We start from the raw sequence: 14,761 nt of genomic DNA, 5'->3' as shown, positions 1-14,761 counted from the left end.
TGAATTTCAATTCTTGGAGATGTGTGAGAGTGCAAAGTTTTTAAGGAAAATTTACTTAAAATATTTTTTATAGAATCCCCAAAGTTCTTAAACAACAGCACTTTCAGTCATTAAATTTTAGACAATAATGTAATGCATGTCTCTGTATTTTCCCAAGAATGCACTCAATGTAGGTTACTTGCCTTCATTTGACATAATTCATCTTATTAAGGCCCCCTCTATATTTTTCCTTATAGAATTCAAATTTGATACCTAAAATACTATTCTATAAATTTCCCAAAAGGATTTATACCCTGAAAGAAAAAAAAATGTAAGGGGCTGAACAACTCATTAGGCAAAAACAAAGGAAAGGATAGCTGTTAGATTACTAAATAAAAAGTGTTGTTTGACAGACGCATTTGGAAACACTGAGATTTCAGCAGGAAGGAGCAATTTTAGGTGTGAAACATCATTGTCTGCCGTGATAATTAATAAAGATAGAAATATTTCTACATAAAACAGGTAATTAAAAAGTCCTCCTGTAACCCATTTTCCTCCTTTGAGGTTTTTCTTTTCCTTTGAGACATTTCAGATAAACCCTCCTTGAGTCTTGACAAGCAAGTCCCTGCAAAGCCGACAGCACGTGGAAATGTGGCTCTGTGGACATGGACACAGCAGCCGCTGTCCGTTTCTAGGCCTTAACTTTGAAAACAAATGATCTTACTCTTAGGACACATTTCCCAAAAGGAAGATGATTACCTACAAAATGGAAGGGTTCATAGACTGAGGAATAGTATCAGCCAATAAACCACAGTTTTGAAAAAATATTAAATACAGCTAAAGAAGTTGAATACATCCATAGCAGAGATGGATAGAAACCTGTGCCATTGTTATTTTTGCCTATTTTTCATTGGGAACATAAAATAAAACATGGTTTACAGTGTTTCCTTGTCCTCCCCACCCCATCCCCCCGAAATCTCATTTTACATGTTAAGCCAACCAACTAAAAATGAATAGATTAATTCGCAGTTATAAGAGGAATAATTCCTGTGCAGACACTCGACATATTTATCCACAGCATATCTCATCTCTGCTCAGTCAAGCACAACTAGAAAAGGAGGAAAATAAAACTAGGAAATACAGGTAGCTAAAAAGGGAATAGGAGAACAAGCACAAAAAAACCCTACCTCTGAAGCAAAGTGTGAATACATACCACCAGAGACACAGCCCACAGTGAAGGAATCCCTGTCCCTCGCGGGGCAGCATGTTTAAAACACGCTCTGATTTCTTTTTCTAGTCAAAGGATTGTGGAAAACAAAGAGCTATCAGGCAGCCACTCACACCGGACCTTTAAATCACCAGAGTCCCCTGCAGTCCAAGTGTCTTCTGTGAAATGAAAACCTTCACAAACATAACATGGTCGTTCCCCATATCAGAGGCTGAGGCCAACCAAAAGGGCAAATAAAAAGGACTCAATCTGATGTCAGATGAGTCAGCCCATTTCCTGACACCCTACATCTCTTCTCGTGCAGGAACGAGAGGAGAAGCAGGACGGGGGTGTTGGGCAGACGGCACCGAGACGGGACAGAAAACTGTGATGTGCTTAGTGCATCTTTTCCCAGCCCCGGTCCTGAGGGGAACAAACACACGTCTCCTGAGCTCCAGCTGTACGTAAAGTGCCTGCCAGGTCCCGACCAGTGTATCCTGATTCACTGAGATCTCTAGCTCATCAGGGCTTAACCTTGTTACCAGAAAACTTTCTAGAACAGGAGTCCTGGTAAAGTGTGCCTCACAGAGAACAGGAGTAATTTTGGTTTTGTCTGACTTCTAATGCGTCGTCCTTCTGAGTTTAGGAATCACCCTCCAGGGCTAGAGATTAGCTGTCTGAGAATGAGAAGAATGAATACTGAACACAGGATGGTTCTAGATGGTTCTATGTTTATTTATACATCCTTGTCACCAACCGGTTTTCTTATCATTTGCTTCTTTCCTCTATAAGTTTAGTGTCAGTAACATTCTGATGAGTTAGGTCTTCTGGTCAGATTTTGGTGTTGGTTAAAGGGGAGTTAGCAACAAAATGAAAAGGCGACCTACAGAATGGGGGGAAATATTTGCCAACCATGCATCTGGAAAGGGGTTTATATCCAAAATACGTAAGAAACTCATAAAACTCAATAGCAAATAAATAAATACATCCCAGTTGAAAAATAGGACCTGCACAGACATTTTTCCAAAGACACAGACGGCCAATGGGTATAGGCAAAGGGGCTCAGCACCACTAGTCATCAGGGAAGTGCAAATCAAGCCACAATGAGCTATATATTACCTCACACCTATTAGGATGGTATTATAAGAAGACAAGAGGTAATAAGTGTTGGTGAGGACGTGGAGAAAAGGGAACCCTTGTGCATTGTTTGAAATGTAAATTGCTGCAGCCACTATGGAGAACAGTATAAAGGTTCCTCAAAAAATTAAAAAATAGAACGACCGTATGATCTAACAATCCCACTTCTGGGAATATATCCAAAGGAAATGAAATCAATTTCACAGAGAGATATCTGAATTCCTACGTTCATTGCAGCATTATTCACAAGATATGGAAACAACCTGGTGTCCACTGATGGATGAATGAATAAAGAAGCTGTAATATACATATACCTACATGTAATGGAATATTATTCAGCCGTGAGAAAGAAGGAGATCCTGCCGTCTGCGACAACATGGATGAACCTGGAAGACATTATGCTGAGTGAAATAAGCCAGAGAAAGACAAATACTGTATGATCTCACTTTTGTGTGGGATCTAAAAAAGTCAAACTCATAGAAGCAGAGTGCAGAACGGTAGCTGCTAGGAGCTGGGGTGCGGGTAACGGGGAGATGTCGGCTGAAGGGTACAAACGTGCAGTCACCAGACGAACAAGTTCTGGTGATGTAAGGTACGGTACAGTGGTGACTACAGTTATCGTATTCTTGACATTTGCTACGAAAATAGACCTCAAGTGTTCTTACCACCTCTCCACCACACACACACACGCGCGGTAACTGAGTGACGATGTGTTGGGCGGATTGTGGTGATCATTTCGCAGTGTAACATATGTTAAATCATCACATTGTACACCTTAAATACACACACTTTTTTTTTTTTTTGCGGTACACGGACCTCTCACTGTTGTGGCCTCACCCGTTGCGGAGCACAGGCTCCGGACGCGCAGGCTCAGCGGCCATGGCTCACGGGCCCAGCCGCTCCACGGCATGTGGGATCTTCCCGGACCAGGGCATGAACCCGTGTCCCCTGCATCGGCAGGCGGACTCTCAACCACTGCGCCACCAGGGAAGCCCTATACACACTTTTTATTCATCAGCTATACTTCAGTAAAGGAGTCAGAGCCCAAGATGGTCTCTCAGGGACCTCCTATCAAAACATTCCATGACATCATCACAGAAACTGTACACTTGGCAATTGTGCAGACTTCAGACTAACGGTTTCCCTCAAAATTCTATTGGCCTCATATCTCTTGTGGGAACGAAAAAGGAACGATCATTTATTTAGCACCAAACTTAGACCAGGCGTTGGGCTGGGTGCCTCAGATATGTCACTTTAAGATGTTAATCAAATTCTCCTCTTAGCAGATGGGCTTTTTGTCCTTTGCTGAAGTGTCCTGTGGAGTTTGCAGAGAGAAGGCGTCAGGACAACACTTGATCATTATGGATAAAAAGCCACCTCACATCCCCAAATGGGGCAGTGCCTCCCTAGTTTTTAGGGTAAAACCCAAATCAGGTTGGCTGTTTTCAAAGCTCCAACACTTTCTATTGCCCAGACTTTGATTGGTTTGCTCTTCACACTTTCTAATGGATACAGTCTTTCAGGAAAACTGTGGTCTCAGGTTTTTTGGGGTTTTTTGTTTGTTTTGTTTTGTTTTGTTTTTGCGGTACGTGGGCCTCTCACTGTTGTGGCCTCTCCCGTTGTAGAGCACAGGCTCCGGATGCGCAGGCTCAGCGGCCATGGCTCACGGGCCCAGCCGCTCCGCGGCATGTGGGATCTTCCCGGACCGGAGCACAAACCCATGTCCCCTGCATCGGCAGGCGGATTCTCAACCACTGCGCCACCAGGGAAGCCCTCAGGTCTTTTGTTTTATCCAACCATCCTTCTCTACGGCCATCACCTGTGAGCATAAAGAACCCCTGTAGAGGAGGGATTCTCTGGGATGGTCCCCCTTTCCTCCAGGAACCTGCAGGCATCTGTCCTTGTGGCCAAGGTGCAGAGTGGGGAAGGGGTGTCACAGAGGAACCTCACCAGAGGGGAAGAAGGCAGAGGAAAGAATGTGGACTCTGGAGTCAGACCTGGTTTTGGATCCTGGCCCTGATGCTCACCTGGCGGACGCTGGGCAAGTTACTGAAGCTCCCTCAGCCCTGTCCTCATCAGAAAAATGTGATTAAATTTGGCAACATAAATCGTTTAATCGTTTAATCTCTCCCTACCCAATTTTTCATGGAATTTTCACTCCCTCTCTTACCAGTACAAATAGGTAACACAACTAAGTCACTTTCAGGCCTGAATATACTTTAAATATATATTTTTAAATATTTAAAAATATATTTTAAATATATCAGGAAGAATATATTTTAACAGCTTATAAAGAAAATACATTCTTCCATTCAAAGTAAACATTTAAACTCTCCCCTCATCATCAGAAAAATGCTTGAGTTTTGTCACTGAATTATGGGTTTATAGCCTGCTTCAAACCGTTTTTGAAAATTGCAGAGAAAGAGGTCAAAACCAAATATACAGGAAAAAAAAAAAGCACACTTCCAAAGAAAAGAATTTTTTTTAATTCAAGTAACGAAAGATCTAAAGACAATTTGTCTTTCCCTGCGGTTGCTGGATACCGTTTCACATTCACGTTCTGTAATCAGTTTTTTTTTCTGTTTTGTTTTTTTGCGGTACGCGGGCCTTTCACTGTTGTGGCTTCTCCCGTTATGGAGCGCAGGCTCCAGACGCGCAAGCTCAGCGACCATGGCTCACGGGCTCAGCTGTTTGACGGTATGTGGGATTTTTCCAGAGCAGGGTACGAACCCGTGTCCCCTGCATTAGCAGACGGACGCCCAACCACTGCGCCACCAGGGAAGGCCATCTAAGCCGTTTTTGTTTAGCCTTGTTGAACCAGTTTTGAGGGCTGCTCACGGTTTATGGAGGTGGAAAGGCTGCCGGGAGGTGAGAGGTTAATTGATACGGGACGAGCTGGGCGGGCGTTCTTCCTTCCCCGCATAACCTGCACCCTCTCACCCCCTTATTCCTCTCAGCCAGTTCCAAAAGGAAAAAGGAAGAAGCCGTGGATCTTAACTTTCTTCAAGACCATAAACATCTGATAAAAACTATGATCCTATGCTCCCCCCTGCCCACCTATGTGCATCAAACACCATGTGCCATATAATACCCGCGGGCCCCAGACCCGTGAAGGGCAGCTGGGCAGACAGTAACCGTAGCTGGCTTCATCGTTTCCCAGGATCTGTCCCCAGTCACTCCACATTTTCCCTTTTTAAAATAACATATTCTAAAGAGCTAATGTGTCTGGAAATTGATAGCCTTCAGAGACTAATTGTTGGGTTCTTTTTGGGTTTTGTTTTGGGGTTTTTTGCGGTACGCGGGCCTCTCACTGTTGTGGCTTCTCCCACTGCAGAGCACAGGCTCCGGACGCGCAGGCTCAGTGGCCATGGCTTACAGGCCCAGCCGCTCCGCGGCACGTGAGATCCTCCCGGACCGGGGCACGAAATCGCGTCCCCTGCATCGGCAGGCGGACTCTCAACCACTGCGCCACCAGGGAAGCCCTCTTTTTGGTTTTTATTCATAGAAGTGAACTTCAATTTGGAGGTTTTCTGAGGAAAAAAAAAAGTGATACTGTTTAATATGAAACTTTGTATTAATATATTTTAAGCTTTTCCTCCCTAGATGCTAAATTAAAGCCATTGCTTCATTCTGCTCTAAAAATAAAAATTTGATATGGTTGCATAAAATTTGTTATGTTTTTATTGGAAGTTTCAGGGGGTTGGGGCATAGAAACTGCACAAATGAACATTTCGTTGACCTTTTTCCACCTGTCTGTTCTCTTTAAACTCCAAACGAGAAGACTCTTTAGTTGTCCCTAAAGAAATGTAAAGGAAATAACCCTTTAAACATGTATTATTTATAAATCATTGCAGCAAAACATTATCAATAATTTAATGATCCCATCTGCTTGGCTTTGTCTTTTTATATTAAAAAACCTGTCATTAAACACTCACATTTAATATCCCTAGTCAGTAGTATTTCAAATCCACCCCACTTGACATTTCCCACCCTAGAAAAATAAAATAGCAGAAGGGGAGTATTCAAATCCAATGATCGTTTTAGAGCACAAAGAAACATTTAATAAATAGCTCATAAGAGAGGCTCAAACGAACTGTACAACCTTTTGTCCACGTCCATTTTAAGGAAAAGAGAAAGCCTTAGAACCTGGGCTGGGGTCAAGCTCACTGAAATATTCAGACGTTGAATAATAGTGACAAGGCTCCCTCAGCACTTCTCGGCCAATCACCAGGCTAAGCCCTGTACCGTCTCTCTTTTAATCCTCACAGCATCCCTAAGAGGTGAGACCCAGTTTTCGAAGTGAGGACGTTGGCCCTCAGGCTGGTTAAGTAACTTGCTTACAGGCCCATCAGAGCGGCTGCATGGCTGAGTTAGGATGCCAATCTAGGTCTGTCTGATTCTAAAGGTAATGCTTTCACCTTAAAGCTATACTCAAGTGCTTTTTAGATCCATGAATACTTTATAAGCTCAATATATTTTTAGAAGGTTGTTACTGAAATGGGCCACGGTTAGCACTAACTTCATTATCATTCATGGTGCATCTCTCACGTGAGCTGAGGGGGCCATGGCTAATTTGTACGAGGAGTGGAAATGGTGAACACAGTACCAGAGACAAGTGAAAGCCCAGGAGATTGCCCTGCTTAGGGCTCAGGCTGACATCAGGCAAGCTCCCTGCCCCGGGAGAATGGGATTACAGCCACATCCATGTCTGGGGGTGCTGTTGCCAGCTGTGCCGTGCACGTCTCTAAGTACCACACTTTCCCAGCCAGAGTGATTCCTACACAGGACTTTGGGGATTTTGTAACTTCCCCAGCCTTTTCACTGCACTAAATGAGCAGCAATGATTTCTGGGCCCAACAGGCAGAAAGAAATGTGTTTAAATCATAAATCTCCTCAGAGGAAGAGTCAGTTCAAGGTTACCGTTGTCCCAGGACCCAGCAGTTATAAAATGTATTCCACTATAGTAGACCCAGCTCTGTAACTGTAAATGGGAATAACAGTACCAGTCGGTATTAGTTTCCTACAACTGCTCTAACGAATTACCCCAAACTTGGTGGCTTAATACAACCTCATAGTTCCAGAGGCCAGAAGTCCAAAATCAAGGTGTGGGCAGGGCCATGCTCCCTCTGAAGGCTTTAGGGGAGGATCCTTCCTCGCCTCTTCCAGCTTCTGGGGGCTCCAGGTGTTCCTTGGCTTGTGGCAACATCACTCCAGCCTCTGCCTCTGTCTTCACATGGCCTTCTGCTCTCTGCCTATGCCTTCTCCTCTTTGTCTCTTGTCAGGAAGCCGCTCATTCAATTTAGATCCTACTGGGTAATCCAGGGTAAACTCATCCCGAGATCCATAACTTGATCACATCTTGCAAAGACTTTTTCAAAGATGGTCGCATTGACAGGTACCAGGGGTTAGGAGACAGACATATCTTTTTGGGGCCACCATTCACCCCACTACAGCATCCCACAGGATTGTGGTGAGGATCTAATCGGAAAATGTAGATAATAGCAGCTACTGAAGTACCACAGGGACAACGCACACTGATTTTCTTCTTCCAGAGAGCAACGTTTCCACGTGTACAGCAAACCTTGGGGACCAGAGGGGGAGGCCCAGAAAGTAAGACTGCTTTTACCTAAAATGATACAGATCTCGTTCTTTCAAAGAAAACCTGATAAGTCACTTAGATGACGTTTTCTGGTGAGTCGCTCTCAGATGCCAGTGTGCAGCAGAATCAAGAGTAGGAGGCATTCTTAAAAGGTCGGATTCCGGCCCCATCCTCAGAAATTCCGATTCACAGGCCTGGGGTGGGACCCAGAAGCCGCATCTTTTTTTTTTTTTTTTTTTTTTTCTGTACGCGGGCCTCTCACTGCCGTGGCCTCTCCCGTTGCGGAGCACAGGCTCCGGACGCGCAGGCTCAGTGGCCATGGCTCACGGGCCCAGCCGCTCCGCGGCATGTGGGCTCCTCCCGGACCGGGGCACGAACCCGTGACCCCTGCATCGGCAGGCGGACTCCCAACCACTGCGCCACCAGGGAAGCCCCTGAGAAGCCGCATCTTTAAAAAACTCCCCGGCTGATCCCAGTGCAGCCCGTCCTCTGGAGGCGGCAGATCCCCACACAGCACCCCCCGCACCCCACGCAGCTCTGATGTTACAGGGTCAGACGTTTCTGGGTCACACGCGTCCCAGCAAATTTGCATGTCACAAGATAAAAATGTTAGAGATAGTCTGAAGCTGCCATACGGGCACCGTGTTGTGTGTGAAAAAGGCTAATTCAACCTGGGTATTGGCTAAGTCCTGCTATGTTCTGGGCACAGTGATAGATACTGAAATATACTTGTAGAAAACACATTTATTTTTTCCAAGTACTCATGGCACATTTACAAAAACTAACCTCTTCTTAGGAACCAACAAAGTCTCAACAAGTATCAAAGAACAGATACCGTACAGAAGATTCTCCGTCCATAAAAACGCAAAATGGAACATCAATTCCAAGAGAATTCCCCCAACTTCCCTTTCTTGCAGGTCTTAAATGTTATCTCCGCCTTTTATTTTTTAGGGTTGGGAGGAGGTAAAGCTAATAATGAACAGAACTCTTAGGGCTCGGGTTTCACCGGCTGGAGCATAGCTGAGATCTTGCTCATCTCAGGTCCTGATCTGCACCAGCCGTGCAGAGAGCTGCGCTCCCAAAGCCTGTCTGGCTGCTGTCAGGGCCCCCGGGGGGAGCTTGGCCACCCCAGGCCTTCTCGATTCTTTGCTGAGCACAGCTGTCTTCCCAAAGCCAGGGCCGTCCTGGGTCTGAGGTCGGGGGAGGGGGATGAGGGATGGAGCCAGAAGGAGTCCGGGCAGGGGGTGCCGGAAAGAACCGCCCCCCTCCACCAATGCCCCCAGCAACGAGCCAGAGCACGGCTGCTCGTGCCTGAGGCCTCACCCAGACTTTCATAAACCTTCCAACAAGGGTGTCCGCCGCGCCGCCAGGCCAGGCACAGTCTCCATCTGCAAACCCCAGCACCCTCTTTTCTGGAGCTCCCACATCAGAACACCTCCCTCTTCCTTGAGTCGAAAAGAGATGCTGCCTGGGAAGCCCCATGTCCAGACACAGAGATGCCAGCTCATAGATTAACTCATAGAGGAGATCAAACCTGTGGGAAAGGAAGTGGACTCTGGCCTAAAAGGAGACGTCAAGGTGGCGTGCTGGAGGCCACCACGGTGGGGTCGAGAGATCTACTGACACCACCACTGGCCCCCTTCACAGGGAGACCCTAATGAAGTCACCTTACCTGTCCAGGCTGCCATTTCTTCCTTAAGGTGGGGTGACGCGACCAGATGGATGCAAGGCCCTCTCCAGCGCTCTCAGCTGTACTCAATACAGTGACAAGAGCAGATACGTGGTGGTAGCCTAATGCGCCAGTGTTGTCATTTTAAAAATATAAGAAGGGGGCTTCCCTGGTGGCGCAGTCGTTGGGAGTCTGCCTGCCAATGAAGGGGATACGGGTTCGAGCCCCGGTCCGGGAAGATCCCACGTGCTGCGGGGCAGCTGAGCCTGTGTGCTACAACTATTAAGCCTGTGCTCTAGAGCCCGCGAGCCACAACTACTGAAAAAAAAAAAAAAGAAGGTATCAGAGCATTATTACATAAATTCCACTCCCCTTCTCTAAGCTTTACCTGGAGAGGGAATGATACTGGAGATGCACGAAGAATTAGTTATGTGAGTTAGTCGTGCAAGAGAGTCGCCAAATGTCACGTTTAGAATTAGACCTTCCTAAACGTAAACAAACTAAGTGAGCAATATTAACAGTGTATTACAATTGCGCTTAAGTATTCCTGAGGCCCCCACCCCGGCCTAGCAGGGTGATCCAAGAGAGGAAGCCATCCAAGCATGTTCCAAAAATCACAAGAGCACATATTCTATCAGCTGGTAAAACCCAGCTACACAGAAAAGCTACAAGTAAACACACACACACACACACACACACACACAGTGAAATTAATTAACCACCATGGTGTATCCTTGATCCGGCTCCACCTTTTTTATGTCTTAGAGTGGCCACCTTAAACCCCGAGTTTTATCATTTAATTCAGACACTCTCTTGAGACTTTTATTAAATCATGGAAAAGTTAATAACATTTCTTGAGAAAATACATAAGTCTTTTGAGGACATAGGAAAGTTCTATGCAGATTGTAGGAACATGCATTTATCACTTTGTGTAGTTTAAAATTTTAGTTTCAAAGGTTGGAAACATATAGAGGTGCTTCTTCTCTAGAAAATTCACCAACTATCTCTCTTTGATTAAATAACACATAGATGGATATTTTCAACAGGGAAAACCGAGCTTTCTCCAAATTCTCATAAGAACTTAGTGCTGATATTTGTAGGAAGACTATCTCTTCTGCTAAGGAGAAATATTTGTTCTATCAGAGGACTGCAATTCCTAACTTGTTAACACAGTTGAATATGCTATTTAACTGCCTGTGTCTAATACTAATGCAAAAATGATTTTTAATATATTCATATATGGCCTGATGGAAGTAACAGATGTTGGACCTATAATGGGGACTTTGTATTTTTTAAAGTATCTTCACCAACTTGAATTTGTTGAAGAAAAATATCATCAAGCCTCTAAGTGTGTACCTGTTGATTTGCCTGCTATGTGACCCCGAGGCTACTAGAGCCTTAAATCACCCAACCCATGTAAAATAGACAATCAGCAAGGACCTACTGTACAGCACAGGGAACTATACTCAATATTCTGTAATACCAAGGGAAAAGAACCTGAAAAAAATAGATATATCAATATGTATAACTAAATCACTTTGGTATAACCTGAAACTAACACAACATTGTGAATCAACTATACTCCAATATAAAATTAAAAGTTAAAAGAACAAAAAACTCCACCCACCCTAGAGTTCCTTGAGAACTGAGTTCACTCCTATGATGACCGGTTGAGAAGAAGAGTTTGCAATCTGCCTGGTGAGTCAACCAGAGGTCTTATTTGGTGTCCATCCTTCTTCCTGTCCCGTGGTTAGCCATTTCAATCTCTGCTCAGGGAGACTCACTGATCTCATTTGTGATTCACTGTGTTGTGCTGTGTGTTGGTTGAGTGATGTACTTCTCTCTTGCCCGGGAAACAATACACTCCACTTTGGTTTTCTTCATCTCTGGTGGTAGTTTGATCTGACACATTCAAAGGAAAAGTTTTTGAAAAATAAACTTGATAACCACTACATATCTACCATAATATTAACTATATGCAATGTAAGTTGACAACAAAGTGATAGTGTACAGATTCTATGGGGTTCCAAAATTTTTATCAGTTGAGAAGTATTTTCAGTGAAGTCATATCTCAATCCTCTGTTCAGTTCCTCACTCCACCCAAGAGAAATTTTGAAATTTGTGTTTGTAACATAGTTTTTTAGAATGCTTTTATTTTGTATAAGGCACTGTTTTGCAAGGAAAGGAAACTGTGATATCACCAAATAAGTTATCCAGCAGACTTAGTTAGAAGGTACAGAGATTTCTCAACCCCCAATTCTATTTTTCTCTTTAAAACATTCTTATACACTTTCATCTCCATGCCAGTGTTCTAAGAGAGAATTGTGGCATTCTCTTCATTCCTAGGGCTGGTATAACAAGTCACCATAAACTGAGCAGCTTAAGAGAACAGAAATTTATTCTCCCACAGTTCTGGAGACTACAAGAGTGAAATCAAGGTGTCAGCAGGGTTGGTTCCTTGTGGGGCTCTGATGGAGAACCTGGTCCTTTCCTCTCTTCTAGCTTCTCATGGCTGTCAGCAATCTTTGGTATTTTTGGCTTGTGGGAGCATCACTCCAACCTCTGCCTCTGTCTTCACATGACCACTTCCCTCTATTGCTGTATGTCCATGGGATTTAGGGCCCACCCTAAATCTTGGATGCCTAATATATGCATAATTAGGCATATGCATAAGAAGAAAAAATACTGTCAACCTAAAATTCTATCCCCAGCAAAAATATGTTTCACAAGCAAAGGTGAAATAAATGTATCTGCAGACACATAAAAGCAGGGAAGCTGTCATCATCAACAAACCTATGCTACAATAAATGTTAAAGAAAGCTAATCAAGAAGAAGGGAAATAATACCAGTTAAAAATCTGGATCTAGACAAAGAAATTAAGAGTTTGGTAAACGGTAAATATGTGGGTAAATATAAAAGTTTTTTTCTTATTTTAAAAATCTCTTTAGAAGATAGTCACCTTTTTGAAGAAAAAGTAAAAAAAATGTATTATGGGGGTTGTAACATATGTGAATGTAAATTGTATGACAACCATAACACAAAGGTCATTAGAGGAAAAATGAAAATATACTGTTGTAATGTCCTTATACTATGTGTGAAATCATGAAGACAGACTGCTATAAGTTAAAGATGTATACTATAAACCTACAGCAACTACTAGAATAGTACAACAAAAAAGACATAGATAACAAGCCAAGAAAAGAGATAAAATGGAATAATAAACATGTTCAATTAATACAAAACAAGGTAGGAAAAGAGGAGAAAGTAAATAAAAGATAGGACAAACAGAAACAAATAGTAGAATGGTAGATTTAAACCCAACCACTTTGATAAATACGTTAAATGTAAATTAAAAGGCAGAGATTGGAATACTAGATTAAAAAGTAAAAAAGCAAGACTCACATGTATCTGCAAAAAAATCCATTTTAATTGATTTTCGATGTTAAATTAATCTGGCATTCCTGGGATAAGTCCCACTTGGTCATAGTGTCTAATCCTCTTTTTAATGTTTCTGGATTCAGTTTGCTAGTATTTTGTTGAGGATTTTGACATCTATATTTATAAGCGATATTGGACTTCAGTTTTCTTGTAATTTGTTGTCTGATGTTGGTATTAGAGTAATACTGATATCAGAAAATAATTGATAAGTGTTCCCTCCTCTTCTCTTTTTTGGAAGAATTTATGAAGGATTGATGTTAATTCTTTAACTCTCTGGTAGAATAAACCAGTGATCCTAGTCTTTCCTTTGTTTGGAGATTTAAAGAAAAATTTTTATTACTAACAATCTTTTTACTTCTTATTGATCTATATGTCTTTCTAGGAAGTTGTCATTTCATCCAAGTTATCTAATTCTTGGCATACAGGTGTTCAAAATATTCCCTTATAATTATTTTTATTTCTGTAAAATTAGTAGTAATCGTTCCCCTCATTCATCCCTCATTTTAGTAATTTCATTATTCTCTCTTTTTTTCCTGGTCAGTCTAGTAAAAAGTTTGCCAATTTTGTCGGTTTTTTTCAAAGAGCCAACTTTTGGTTTCATTTATTTTTCCCTATTTTTTTATTCTTTACTTCATTAATTCTACTTTAGTCCTTATTATTTCCTTCCTTCTACTTGTTTTGGGTTTAGTTTGTTCTCCTTTTCCCAGTTTCTAAAATAGAAGATTAGATTATTGGTTTCAGATCTTTCTCTTTTTCTTTTGTATATATTTTTACTGATGTAAATTCCCCTCTGGGCACTGCCTTAGCTGCATCACATAAATTGTGTTATTGTTTTCTTTTATTTCAAAAAAGTTTCTAATTTCCACTGTGAATTCCTCTTTGACCCACTGGTTAAGAATGTATTATTTGGGAATTCCCTGGTGGTCCAGTGGTCAGGACTTGGCACGTTCACTGTTTGGTCCCTGGTTGGGGAACTAAGATCCTGAAAGCTGTGTGGTGCAGACAAAAAAAAAAAAAGTATTATTTAATTTCCACATATTTGTTGAATTTTCCAGATTACTTTCTGTTATTAATTTCTAACTTAATTCCATTGTGATCAAAGAATATACATTGTTATATTGTATGATTTTAATAGTCTCCAACTATTATTGTTGAATCATATCTTTCTACCTTTGTTTCTGTCAGTTTTTGTTTCATATATTTGGTGCTCTATTATTAGGTGCACCTATATGTTTTTATCTGTTCGATCTTCCTGATGGATTGGCCAGTTTCTCTTTCTAAAATGTCCTTCTTTATCTCTAGTAACATTCTGTTTTAAAGTCTATTTTGTCTGATATAGCCACTCCAGCTGTGTTTTAGTTGTTGTTTTCATAATATATCTTTTCCATCTTTTGCTTTCAACCCATTTGTACCTTTGAACCTAAAGTGCATCTCCTATAGACAGCACATAGTTGGGTCATTCTTTTTTACCCAGTCTGACACTTCCTGCATTTTAATGGATTATCTAATCCATGTACGTCTCATGTTATTATTGGCATTACCTCTGTCATTTCGCTTTTTGTCTCTGTCGTGTCCTTTTTGGTCTCTGGTTCTCCTTCACTGTCGTATTTTGTATTAAGTGAATTTTTCTAATGTAACACTTTATTTCTCTTTTATATTTTCAATTTATTTTCTTAGTGGTTGATTTAGAGCTTACACTATACATTTTAACATATCATAATCTACTTCAGAT

This window comes from Mesoplodon bidens (genome assembly GCF_964165515.1).
Source record: "Mesoplodon bidens genome assembly, chromosome: 20".
Taxonomy (NCBI): Eukaryota; Metazoa; Chordata; class Mammalia; order Artiodactyla; family Ziphiidae; genus Mesoplodon; species Mesoplodon bidens.
The sequence above is the reverse complement of the archived record's forward strand: the minus strand, read 5'-3'. Positions refer to the sequence as shown.